At 41.9% G+C, this 13,438-nt stretch overlaps 1 long non-coding RNA gene across 2 annotated transcripts; it reads left to right on the forward strand.

Annotated features, from left to right (window-relative positions):
* Positions 1-443: 443 nt before the first annotated feature.
* LOC123175460 (uncharacterized) lies at positions 444-5,211 on the forward strand. 2 transcript variants are annotated; one of them, XR_006487923.1, is made up of 10 exons: positions 444-891; positions 994-1,083; positions 1,168-1,281; positions 1,698-1,936; positions 2,067-2,179; positions 3,045-3,797; positions 3,892-3,971; positions 4,106-4,199; positions 4,445-4,523; positions 4,888-5,211. It is a non-coding gene; the product is annotated as an uncharacterized lncRNA (long non-coding RNA). The 2 variants fall into 2 exon arrangements; XR_006487924.1 differs by lacking the exon at positions 994-1,083.
* Positions 5,212-13,438: the final 8,227 nt, after the last annotated feature.

Genomic DNA, 13,438 nt, shown 5'->3' on the forward strand with positions numbered 1-13,438 from the left:
CTGGGCGAAAGATTCACCCAACCGGAGTTACGGATCTCCGGATATAAAAGAAACGGTGAAAGGACAGAATCTGAGAACGCAGAAACAGAGAGAGATAGAGAGATAGATCCAATCTCAGAGGGGCTCTTGCCCCTCCCACGCCATGGGTGCCAAGGACCAGAGGGGAAACCCTTCTCCCATGGAGCATATAAAGGACGCTATGCTACCCGCCCTTCTGAAGCCATCGCGCGCGCATGCCGTCGTGGACCGAACGATTCTTTTACCACAGTGCTTTTTCGTCTGCTGGCGGTCGGTACACCGTTAATCCCTTCTCTACCTGAGCTTTTCGTTTGATGTTGTATGATGGGTAGGGCTGGTTTGGTCGTGGGGCCAATAAACGAGGTGTTTTTTCGATGCATTTGGGTGAGCGTGTTTCTATCGAGACAGGGATTAACCTAGACGCGATTCCCCCGCGGTGAAAAGAGGCCACCCATCTCCTCCCAATTCCCAGCCGCCGCCGCCACCACATCCTCTCTCCTCCCCTGACGTCTCCTTTTTCCCCTCCTCTCCTCGCAACGGCCTCCTCCTTCCTGCACCGCCTCTTCCTCTCTTGCTGATGGCGCCACCCGCCGGTCGATGCCTCCTGTCTTGCCCTTTCCATTGGGAGGTGGAGATGGGAAGATGGCGTTGGAGGAGGAAAACGAGATCCAGGCAGTGGAAAGATGGCGTTGGAGGAGGGAGCACGGGTGGGCGCCGCAGCTGAAGCACGAGTGGCCTGGTTGTGGCGGAGCATGGCGGGAGTCCGGGCGGCGTCGTGGTCGTGGTCAAGAGGAGAAGCACGGGTGGCCGCCGTAGCTGAGCTTCTATGTAACATAGTTCCGATGAATCCTCTGCCGCATCTGGCCTCTGCAGGTACCCACACCTCTTCACCCCCCTACTGATTTGCCTTCTCCCCTCTCCTTTTCACTTATTTTTTCAATTTAACAACAGAATATCTCATCCCTGTTTGTGTAGATTCGTTTTTGTATCTACCTATAAGGCGTTCGATGAAAATCCAAGCTGCTGCAGTGGCAGATTACGCCGTCCGCTTGCATGCTGAGCCATGTTGATTGCTTCTCTTTTGGTCCCTTGTCATTTGCTTGCTCTATGATTCGTTGTTGTAAAAGAATTGCATTCTTTTTTTTGTAGGTTGCGCTCTCCTGTTCTTTTTTGTTGGCTTGACGTACGCACTGGCAACCTCTTATGTGAGGGCTTCAGCATGCCTCTATTTGAGAGAAAAGATATGGAGAAGCGGATTTTCAGGTATGCTCTATGGTTTGGAGCAATGCCACTTTGATTTGGTTCACATTTTCTTTATAGGTTGATGCTGTCTGTTGAGTATATGAGGTTGTCTCTGCTCCATGTTAAGTACCAGCCAAAACTGCCATTATATATTTATTAATCTAGGAGGCTGCACCGGTCATATGAATTTAAATAGGCTTGCTACCACTTTATTTTTGTCAACATTTTTGGCCCTGAACATGTTATGTTTCGATTTATGAGGTTAAAGCATACTACTGCTTGCACAAACAGCAAACTGTTGAAAGTATTGTTGGGTCACTTTTAGGCTTCTAGCTATTTTGATTTTATCATATACAACACTTTCAGATCAGTAAATACAGTGACCTTCCTTTACATTAAATAATCGTGATTGTTCTCATACCATTTGGTGTTTGCAGAGTGTCTCAGGCACACAAGCTAAAGGTTCACCAAGTTCAGGGAAAGAAAAGTTTCCCTAGACAGGTGGCGGCGGCGGTCAAGACAAGTGCGGCGTTGTGAGCAACGGCCCTCGATCGTCTTCCTTGTGGATTCAGGTACACGTCGTCCATCTTGGCCCATCGTGGGTGTTGGCGGGCGACCAGAGGCGGCTACAGCAGGCCAGTGTCTGTGATCAAGACTGACACCGGGAAGGCTGCCGGTATGTAGTATGATCCTCATCTCCTCCAACTTACGTTTTGGTAGCACGTCTCCATCGTTGTAAGGACAAATTTCTAGCTTTCACAGTCCTACTCTACTATACCATGCTTGACCATTCCTCTTCCATCCAGGTCTACAGTTGTGCGCTCGATTCAAATGATTATTCTCCGTTCTTTTCCTCAGAACTACATATGAGAGGTACAATGGATTGGCCAAGATACTCAATTAAGCTATTCGATTTAAGGTATACTTGTATCCCTTCCTTCTATCCTTTTTGTTCATCTTCTCATGTGTATTGTTAGCTTTTTCCCAAGCTTTTTTTATCTAGAATCTCAAATATAAGTATATTTTGCTGATTAGTGAGTAAATCAACCGGCAATAGTTGGTATATATTTGTTGTAGGTTTGATGTCACCTATTAATTCTTTTTTTTGAGATGCTCTATTTTTACAATGCAGAATTTGTTTCTTCATAACTATATTACCGCTTACATTGCTGGCAATGGAAACTAAAGAAAATACTATGGTCTATCTATGCTACAGCTGTTTAGCTAATTGGATCTGGTCTCCTTGAGCGGATGTTTATTTGCTTACTCATTTCTGCTCTTCTTCCTGTATGTGAAGTGATACAATTGTATTCCATTGGTGTCAACTTACTTTTCGTGAACTAATTCTGTAATGAGTACACATTGGTCTCTCCAGAGGTCCTCTATATTCATGGTAGTCTTCCCCTATTGTTGCCTAGGTTCATATGCATATGCATATGTGCTTACTTTAAGGTTATTATTGCCCATGTTTTGCAACTTGAGGTTCACCTTGATCTAATGCCAGACCGTCTACTTCAATGAGTTGCGAGATAGTGGCTATTTTTTTACCAGAGTCATTTGAAATGAGAAAGATCTGCATCATACGTTGGCCAGAGATAGTTAGTGTTTTGCACAATATATAATCGTCAGAGTCATTTGAAATGGGAAACATTTAATTAGTGATAAATGTTTTCTGCTCACTTCCGCTTCACGGCTGCATTGAGGACATGAATTGGTAGCTAGAGTACTATACTAGATTTGGTGCAAATTGACATGTATTTAACAGTCTGTTGCTTTAACGCTAGATAATGGATGCATTTTGATGGATCACAGCATGCTCTATGGTGTTGTGGATCACCTGGATATCTTCTGATATTCATCTTTCCATGCTGCAACAAGGAGGGTGTATGAGCTTAGAGAGTTAGTGTCCTTTCTCGTGACTGTTCAAATAAGGTGTTTTTTTTTGTGATCACAAATTTGATCATATAGTGTCCTATATGATTCATGTTTCTTATTTAATTACAAGTGATGAAGACATATGTTGCAGCTGAAATGATTGCCCTTGCATCGTGCTAATTAAATCACATCTGCATTTTGATAATCCCAGAATCTGATTATTAGGCATAGAAGTGAGAAAACTTCCACGATGAAGTGACTGCTTCACATGCACATGGCTTGCCTGATATAATCACGACCCCTGTTCAAGAATTCATCTGATTAACCAGTTAACTTGCTGCTTAATCCCTACTCGTAGGGTCACCGAGTAGCCAGTTAACTGATTAATCGCTTGAGTAATTGATTAAATGGCCGATTAACTTGCCGATTAGCCTATTAATCCCCTACTCGTCAGCTAACCGAGCAGCTACCAGTTAATGATTTCCTCAACAATGATCACGACCTTCGTGTGTGATCTGGAGAGGCCTGAGATAGTTCAGGGTCTTGAACATGGGCAAAAGCAGTCGACATGACTGATATTACCGTACGAGTGCATCAGATGAAGCTTCTTGATTACCTGCAGAAAATCAGCACCGGGCAGGTGTTCGGGACTGTCGTTGCTGGTACTGTGCCCGGTGTCATTTCTTCCTCTAACCCACTTTTCCTTAGCCATACATCTTGCTTATCCTGTCTTTCATTTATCTTTCTGTTCTCCAGTTGTCCACACCGTGGAGTTCCAAAAGAGGGGTCTGCCCCATGCACTTATCCTTGTTTGGCAGCAGAAGAACAGTGCCCAGGTGATTACACCAGCTTCCATAGATTCATCTGTTTCAACGACTGTTAGCATTTCTATTGGATCTAGCTTCCTCTTTCAATTTTTTGTTGCTTTCCTCTTGCATGGTTGCCAATGGTTAACTTGGCGCTGCCACAGGGATCTAAACTGACTGATGTTGATGATGGTACTCCTGCCACTGCACTTGCTAAGACCATGGAAACTACACTTGCTCAGCCACCAGACTTAAAATGTACGCCCTCTCTCCGCAATGAAGCAAAAGATGCTATTACCGGCCTATCCAAACTGGAAATGCACGCATGGATCATTAAAAAATTAGCGCTAGGAAACCCCGTGCAATGGATCTTCTGATGCTATAGCAATTATAGTTTTGATTCCTGTTTCCTTAGTTCGCCTTGTTAGTTTTTTCCCTGTTCATATACAATATGAATGTATATCTCTCATATACTCCTTTTGCTGAAAACATTCTGATCTTAGGGGTGCTGTTGCTACTACAAAGACCGGTTCATCAAAAAAAAATTAGTAGCTGATCCATGCTTGGGGATAAGCATGCGTGGTACGTCTATTCCAATGACCTATACTTCTTTCACAGATTTGTCATGCCTTTCTTTTGGTTATTTTCCACTTACCATGGTTTACATTGTGTTGTCTTTTATATGATATATAGATACCCAGAAATGCTGTCAGGTGATTCTAGAATATTGTTTAGTATCCTTACGATACCTATAGTCCTTTCACTGATTTATCCTTGCCTTATGCCTTCTATATCAACTGATGTATTTATTCATGTCTACACCTTTTATCAGTAACTAATGGACTACATACATAACAGGCTTTATTATGATACCAATTTAACTCTTATTAACTTGCGATGGCATGTGGATCTCTTGTCTTGTGAACTTTTCTGTCTTTTCCATCAGGTTGATTTGTATATAGAAGCTTGATGCCTTGACCCTCGCTACTTCCACCCTCACTGCTAAGGGCGCCGTCCACAAGAACAAGTGAAGACTGCTTCATCGTCGCTGTTTTCAAGACCTTATCTTTGCACCCTTTTGAACAAACTACTGCTGTGTTGCTGCCGTGTTCACAAATGAGGTCTTTGGCGCTCATAGAGTCATGCCAAACATTTGTTGATGCATTTCCCTGTTTAAGATCCGAACTAAGCTACTTCCATGTCTTATAAATGCCATCGTTTGCCTTTTGAACGATGCTATGTTGCTTTTCCAACACTGCGGTTATGCCCCTGCCTATATAACCTCTGGTGATGTACATCCATCTATTAATATCCATGATGCTACTCTTATCTATAGTTATCTATTTTCTCTGGTTTTCATTATTTAAAGCATCAATTGCCCAACAAGAAAACCAAATGTGCTGATTACAACGCATAACAATGAGAAAAGTCATGCCCTGCCTTTCGCTGTCCATCTTCCGCTCAAGATCTAACATGGTGTGATCTAAAGATGCATTTTTAGATGAAATACACATTTCAACCATACTTCTCTTGCTCTTGCCCCTTGCGCCATTGGCGCAACGGGTCATCTAGTATAGGGAGAAGGTCAAGGAAGAAGAAGAATAAGGGGGGCTCTCTCCCCCTTGCTTCCGGTGGCGCCGGAACGCTGCTCGGGGCCATCATCATCACCGCGATCTACACCAACACCTCCATCATCATCACCAACATCTCCATCACCTTCCCCCATCTATATTCAGCGGTCCACTCTCCCGCAACCCGTTGTACCCTCTACTTGAACATGGTGCTTTATGCTTCATATTATTATCCAATGATGTGTTGCCATCCTATGATGTCTGAGTAGATTTTCGTTGTCCTATCGGTGATTGATGAATTGCTATGATTGGTTTAATTTGCTTGTGGTTATGTTGTTCTCCTTTGGTTCCCATCATATGAGCGTGCGCGTGGATCACACCATAGGGTTAGTTGTATGTTGATAGGACTATGTATTGGAGGGCAATAGTGACAGAAGCTTCAACCTAGCATAGAAATTGATGCATACGGGATTGAAGGTGGACCAATATATCTTAATGCTATAGTTGGGTTTTACCTTAATGAACGTTAGTAGTTGCGGATGCTTGCTAATAGTTCCAATCATAAGTGCATAGAATTCCAAGTCAGGGATGACATGCTAGCAGTGGCCTCTCCCACATAAAACTTGCTATCGGTCTAGTAAAGTAGTCAATTGCTTAGGGACAATTTCACAACTCCTACCACCACTTTTCCACACTCGCTATATTTACTTTATTTCTTATTTATCTAAACAGCCCCTACTTTTTATTTATGTGCCTTTTATTATCTTGCAAACCTATCCAACAACACCTACAAAGTACTTCTAGTTTCATACTTGTTCTAGGTAAAGCAAACACTAAGCATGCGTAGAGTCGTATCAGTGGCAGATAGGACTTGAGAGAATATTTGTTCTACCTTTAGCTCCTCGTTGGGTTCGACACTCTTACTTATCGAAAGAGGCTACAATTATCCCCTACACCTGTGGATTATCAAGACCTTTTTCTGGCGCCGTTGCCGGGGAGTCATAGCGTGGGGTGAATATTCTTGTGTGTGCTTGTTTGCTTTATCACTAAGTAATTTTTATTTGCTGTTCTTAGTTGTTCTCTATCTTTAGTTATGGATATGGAACATGAAATACCAAAAAAAATTAGGTGTACTTGCTACTCATGGAGATGGGGAACCTCCTAAAACCCTCGATGCTCATCATGTGAAAGATATTATGTACTACTTTGATAATCCTGAGAAAACCCCATTCAATTATGTTATGGGAGTAACGTTGGATCAACGTGAATACTTTAGGGATTATCGCTTGACACAAAAATGGAAACTATTATGGGATCAAATTAATATGTTGCGTTGGTATGCTCGGGATCTATGCTTGAGATATGATATTACTTGTTGCTCTAGGATGAAGTCTCCACACCTTCCCATTTCATGCAAATTCAATGATAATAAAACATTGGCTTCTTATGCTAATGGTATCTATGATTACTATGATGTGGAACAAATAGAAGAATTTGTTGCTTTTATGGGTGCTTATGAGATTGAATCTATGTTTAAACCGTTTGAAGATTTTGATGATTCAGTTTACAGACCTGAAAATTTTGCTATACTTAGATATTGCTATGAGAGTTATGAATATAACTCCAATATTGATGCATTTATTGAGAAAGTCTCCGCTGTCCAAGAAGAGAGTAATATTTTGCAGGAGTCTATGGAAGAAGAAATTGATGAAACTGTGAGCTCATTGGATGAAAAAGATGAAGAGGAGAGCGAAGAACAAAACGAGGAAGAGCGAATTGATCACCTGTGCCCACCTTCTAATGAGAGTAACTCTTCAACTCATACATTGTTTAATTTCCCTTCGTGCTTACCGAAGGATGATTGCTATGATGATTGTTATGATCCCGTTGATTCTCTTGAAATATCCCTTTTTGATGATGCTTGCTATGCTTGTGGCCAAAATACCAATATGAATTGTGCTTATGGAGATGAACTTGCTATAGTTCCTTATGTTAAACATGAAATTGTTGCTATTGCACCCACACATGATAGTCTTGTTATCTTTTTGAATTCTCCAAACTACACTATACCGGAGAAGTTTGTGCTTATTAAGGATTATGTTGATGGGTTGCATTTTACCGTTGCACATGATGATTTTGATAGATATAATATGCATGTTCTTGCTGCTCCTACTTGTAATTATTATGAGAGAGGAACTATATCTCCACCTCTCTATGTTTCCAATATGATAGAATTGCAAGAAACTGCTTATACTATGCATTGGCCTTTACTTGGTGTGCATGAATTGTTCTTTTATGACATGCCGATGCATAAGAAGAGAGTTAGACTTCGTTATTGCTTGATATATGTTACTTTGTGCTCACTACTAAATTACAAATCATTGTTAATTAAAATTGGCTTTGATATACCTTGGGATCCGGGTGGATCCATTATTTGAGCACTGTATGCCTAGCTTAATGGCTTTAAAGAAAGTACTGCCAGGGAGACAACCCGGAAGTTTTAGAGAATCATTTATTTCTGTTGAGTGCTTTCATAAAGTTTAAAAACAAAAAATATAAAGAGGGGAACCCAAAACTTTTCAAAAGGAAAGTGAAAGTGAGAAAGACGAGCATTGTTAAAGTGGGAGCTAGCCTTGAACTTTGTTCATGCTCACGAAAACTTTCTGAATCTTCATTACAGAAAATTTTCAACAAAAATAATTATGACCTTGTACAATTCCATTGTATTATAAAAATAATGTGCCAAGGTTTGCCTTTAGGATGTTTACAATGCTTGTTGGTTTGTACGGTGCATGACAGAAACTTTGGCTGTAGTGCATGATTTTACATTTTTTACTGAAACATCAAATGGTTCTGATTCCTTTTGCACTGTCTTTCTGTATAAATTGTTTTATTTTTCCTAATTTTGGTAGAATGTTTGGGGTACCAGAAGTATGGTGAATGTTCAGATTTCTACAGACTGTTCTGTTTTTGACAGATTCTGTTTTTGATGCATAGTTTGCTTGTTTTGATGAATCTATCAATTTATATCAGTGGATTAAGCCATGGAAAAGTTATATTAAAGTAGACACAATGCAAAAACAAAATATGAATTGGTTTGTAACATTACTTAGAGTAGTGATTTGCTTTATTATATTAACGGATCTTACCGTGTTTTCTGTTGAAGTTTTGCGTGGATGAAGTGCTTGATCGAGGAGGTCTCGATATGAGGAAAAGGAAGAGAGGCAAGAGCTCAAGCTTGGGGATTCCCAAGGCACCCCAAGTAAATATTTAAGAAGACTCAAGCGTCTAAGCTTGGGGATGCCCCGGAAGGCATCCCCTCTTTTTTCAACAAGTATCGGTATGTTTTCGGATTCGTTTCGTTCATACGATATGTGCAAGTCTTGGAGCGTCTTTTGCATTTAGTTTTTACTTTTCTTTTATGCACTATGCTGGTATGAGATAGTTCTTGGTTTATTTATAGAATTCTCATTGCACTTTATTTAAATCTTTTGAGTATGGCTTTATAGAATGCTTCATGTGCTTCACTTATATCATTTGAAGTTTGGATTGCCTGTTTCTCTTCACATAGAAAACCGCCATTTGTAGAATGCTCTTTTGCTTCACTTATATTTGTTAGAGCATGTGCATATCTTTCGTAGAAAAATTAAACTCTCTTGCTTCACATATATCTATTTAGAGAGATGACAGGAATTGGTCATTCACATGGTTAGTCATAAAATTCTACATAAACTTGTAGATCACTGAATATGATATGTTTAATTCCTTGCAATAGTTTTGCGATATAAAGATGGTGATATTAGAGTCATATTAGTGGGCTATTGTGGATTAGTAGAAATACTTGTGTTGAGGTTTGTGATTCCCGTAGCATGCACGTATGGTGAACCGCTTTGTGTTGAAGTTGGAGCACAATTTTATTTATTTATTGTCTTCCTTATGTGTGGCGGTCGGGGATGAGCGATGGTCTTTTCCTACCAATCTATCCCCCTAGGAGCATGCGTGTAGTACCTTGTTTTCAATGGTTTGTAGATTTTTGCAATAAGTATATGAATTCTTTATGACTAATGTTGAGTCCATGCATGGATTATACGCACTCTCACCCTTCCATCATTGCTAGACTCTTCGGTACCGTGCATTGCCCTTTCTCACCTCGAGAGTTGGTGCAAACTTCGCCGGTGCATCCAAACACCATGATACGATACGCTCTATCACACATAAGCCTCCTTATATCTTCCTCAAAACAGCCACCATACCTACCTATCATGGCATGTCCATAGCCATTCCGAGATATATTGCCATGCAACTTCCATCATCATCATATACATGACTTGATCGTTCATTGTCATATTGCTTTGCATGATCGTAAGATAGCCAGCATGATGTTGATGGCATTGCTACGCTAGATCATTGCACATCCCGGTACACTGCCGGAGGCATTCATACAGAGTCATATCTTTGTTCTAGATATCGAGTTGTAATATTGAGTTGTAAGTAAATAAAAGTGTGATGATCATCATTATTAAAGCATTGCCCCAGTGAGGAAAGGATGAAGGAGACTATGATTCCCCCACAAGTCGGGATGAGACTCCGGACTTTATGAAAAATAAAAGAGGCCAAAGAAGCCCAAATAAAAAAAAAAGAGGCCAAAGAAGCCCAAATCAAAAAAAGAGGCCAAAGAAGCCCAAAAAATATATAAAAATATATAAAAAAAGAGAAAATAAAAAAATGAGAGAAAAAGAGAGATGGGACAATGTTACTATCCTTTTACCACACTTGTGCTTGAGAGTAGCACCATGTTCTTCATAGAGAGAGTCTCCTATGCTTTCACTTTCATATACTAGTGGGAATTTTCAGTATAGAACTTGTCCTGTATATTCTGATGATGGGCTTCCTCAAATGCCCGAGGTCTTCATGAGCAAGCTAGTTGGATGCACACCCACTTAGTTTCAGTTTGAGCTTTCGTACACTTATAGCTCTAGTGCATCTGTTGCATGGCAATCCCTACTCCTCGCATTGACATCAATTGATGGGCATCTCCATAGCCCGTTGATTAGCCGCGTCGATGTGAGACTTTCTCCTTTTTGTCTTCTCCACACAACCTCCACCATCATACTCTATTCCATCTATAGTGCTATATCCATGGCTCATGCTCATGTATTGCGTGAAAGTTGAAAAGGTTTGAGAACGTCAAAAGTATGAAACAATTGCTTGGCTCGTCATCGGGGTTGTGCATGATTTGAATATTTTATGTGATGAAGATGGAGCATAGCCAGACTATATGATTTTGTAGGGATAACATTCTTTGGCCATGTTGTTTTGAAAAGACACGATTGCTTTATTAGTACGCTCGAAGTATTATTGTTTTTATGTCAAATGATAGACTATTGCTTTGAATCACTCGTGTCTTAATATTCATGCCATGATTAGACACATGATCAAGATTATGCTAGGTAGCATTCCACATCAAAAATTATCTTTTTTATCATTTACCTACTCGAGGACGAGCAGGATTTAAGCTTGGGGATGCTGATACGTCTCCGTAGTATCTATAATTTTTTATTGTTCCATGCCAATATTATTCAACTTTCATATACTTTTGGCAACTTTTTATACTATTTTTTGGGACTAACATATTGATCTAGTGGCCAGTGCTAGTTCTTGTTTTTTTTGCATGTTTTATGTTTCGCAGAAACCCAATATCAAACGGAGTCCAAACGGGATAAAAACGGACAGAAATTATTTTGGAATATTTGTGATTTTTGGGAGGAAGAATCAACACGAGACGATGCCCGAGGGGGCCACGAGACAGGGGGGCGCGTCCCAGGGAGGCAGGCGCTCCTTGGACTCTCCTATGCACCCCATAAGTCGGTTGATGCTCTTATTTTGCCGCAAGAAAGCTAATTTTATGAGCAAAATCTGGGCGAAAGATTCACCCCAATCGAAGTTACGGATCTCCGGATATAAAAGAAACGGTGGAAGGGCAGAATCTGAGAACGCAGAAACAGAGAGAGACAGAGAGATAGATCCAATCTCGGAGGGGCTCTCGCCCCTCCCACGCCATGGGAGCCAAGGACCAGAAGGGAAACCCTTCTCCCATCTAGGGAGAAGGTTAAGGAAGAAGAAGAAGAAGGGGGGCTCTCTCCTCCTTGCTTCCGGTGGCGTCGGAACGCCGCCGGGGGCCATCATCATCACCGCGATCTACACCAACACCTCCATCATTATCACCAACGTCTCCATCACCTTCCCACATCTATATTCAGCGGTCCACTCTCCCGCAACCCGTTGTACCCTCTACTTGAACATGGTGCTTTATGCTTCATATTATTATCCAATGATGTGTTGCCATCCTATGATGTCTGAGTAGATTTTTGTTGTCCTATCGGTGATTGATGAATTGCTATGATTGGTTTAATTTGCTTGTGGTTATGTTGCTGTCCTTTGTGCCCATCATATGAGCGTGCGTGTGGATCACACCATAGGGTTAGTTTTATGTTGATAGGACTATGTATTGGAGGGCATGAGTGACAGAAGCTTCAACCTAGCATAGAAATTGATGCATACGAGATTGAAGGGGGACCAATATATCTTAATGCTATGGTTGGGTTTTAACTTAATGAATGTTAGTAGTTGTGGATGCTTGCTAATAGTTCCAATCATAAGTGCATATAATTCCAAGTCAGGGATGACATGCTAGCAGTGGCCTCTCCCACATAAAACTTGCTATCGGTCTAGTAAAGTTGTCAATTGCTTAGGGACAATTTCACAACTCTTACCATCACTTTTCCACACTCGCTATATTTACTTTAGTGCTTCTTTATCTAAACAGCCTACTTTTTATTTACGTGCTTTTTATTATCTTGCAAACCTATCCAACAACACCTACAAAGTACTTCTAGTGTCATACTTGTTCTAGGTAAAGCAAACACTAAGCGTGCGTAGAGTCGTATCAGTGGCAGATAGGACTTGAGAGAATATTTGTTCTACCTTTAGCTCCTCGTTGGGTTCGACACTCTTACTTATCGAAAGAGGCTACAATTATCCCCTACACTTGTGGGTTAACAGCAGCTCACTTGGCGGCAATTCTAGAGATCGTGGCCCTTGGTACGGTGGATCTTGTAGTACTGCTTGTCAGAGCCCTCTGACTTGCCGGCAGCCACCAAGGCCTGGCAGGCGTCGCACCTGGCAACCTCCTTCTGGGGGTCGTCAACCTCTGCTTTCTTGGCGGTGTCAGGGTCGCCGGATTCCTCGACAGCGAGCACGGTCTTGCCCTTGCGCTTCCTGTTGCATCGCCGGCCCTTCCTTGCCGGGGCAACGACGTCTTTGTCTTCTGACTCACTTCCCGCGTCGTCATCCTCGCTGGGGTACTTCCTTCCTTCCTCAGCTCGGGCACATCTGTCAGCCAGGACGTACAACTCGGCAACATCTGCAACCTTGTTCATGGCCAACTCTTCACGTATCTTGCGATTGCGCACGTTCTGATGGAACACGCTGAGGACAGCGTCGGTTTGAACATCAGGGATGTTGTACTGCACACGGCTGAATCTCTGTATGTACTTGCACAAGGATTCGCCGTCCCTCTGTGGGATCACGTGCAAATCACTTGCCTGTCCAGGAGCTACGTGGCCGCCCGTGAAGGCACCAATGAACTCGGGGCACAGATCGGACCAAGAGGAGATGGAGTCTATCAGCAAATGCATCAACCATGACCTGACGTTGGGTTTGTGTGCCAACGGGAAATAGTTGGCGAGTACCTTGTTGTCTCGTGCCCCGACAGCTTGCATTGCAATGGTGTAAACGCTCAGGAACTCGGACGGATGAGTTTTGCCGTCATACTTCTCCGGGACCTCCGGTTTGAACACGCGGGTGTTAGGCCACTGAAACTATCGTAGCTCATGGGTGAACGTTGGACAGGTTATTGCATAGGGC

This window comes from Triticum aestivum, unplaced genomic scaffold (assembly GCF_018294505.1).
Source record: "Triticum aestivum cultivar Chinese Spring unplaced genomic scaffold, IWGSC CS RefSeq v2.1 scaffold12565, whole genome shotgun sequence".
In the NCBI taxonomy this organism is placed as follows: Eukaryota; Viridiplantae; Streptophyta; class Magnoliopsida; order Poales; family Poaceae; genus Triticum; species Triticum aestivum.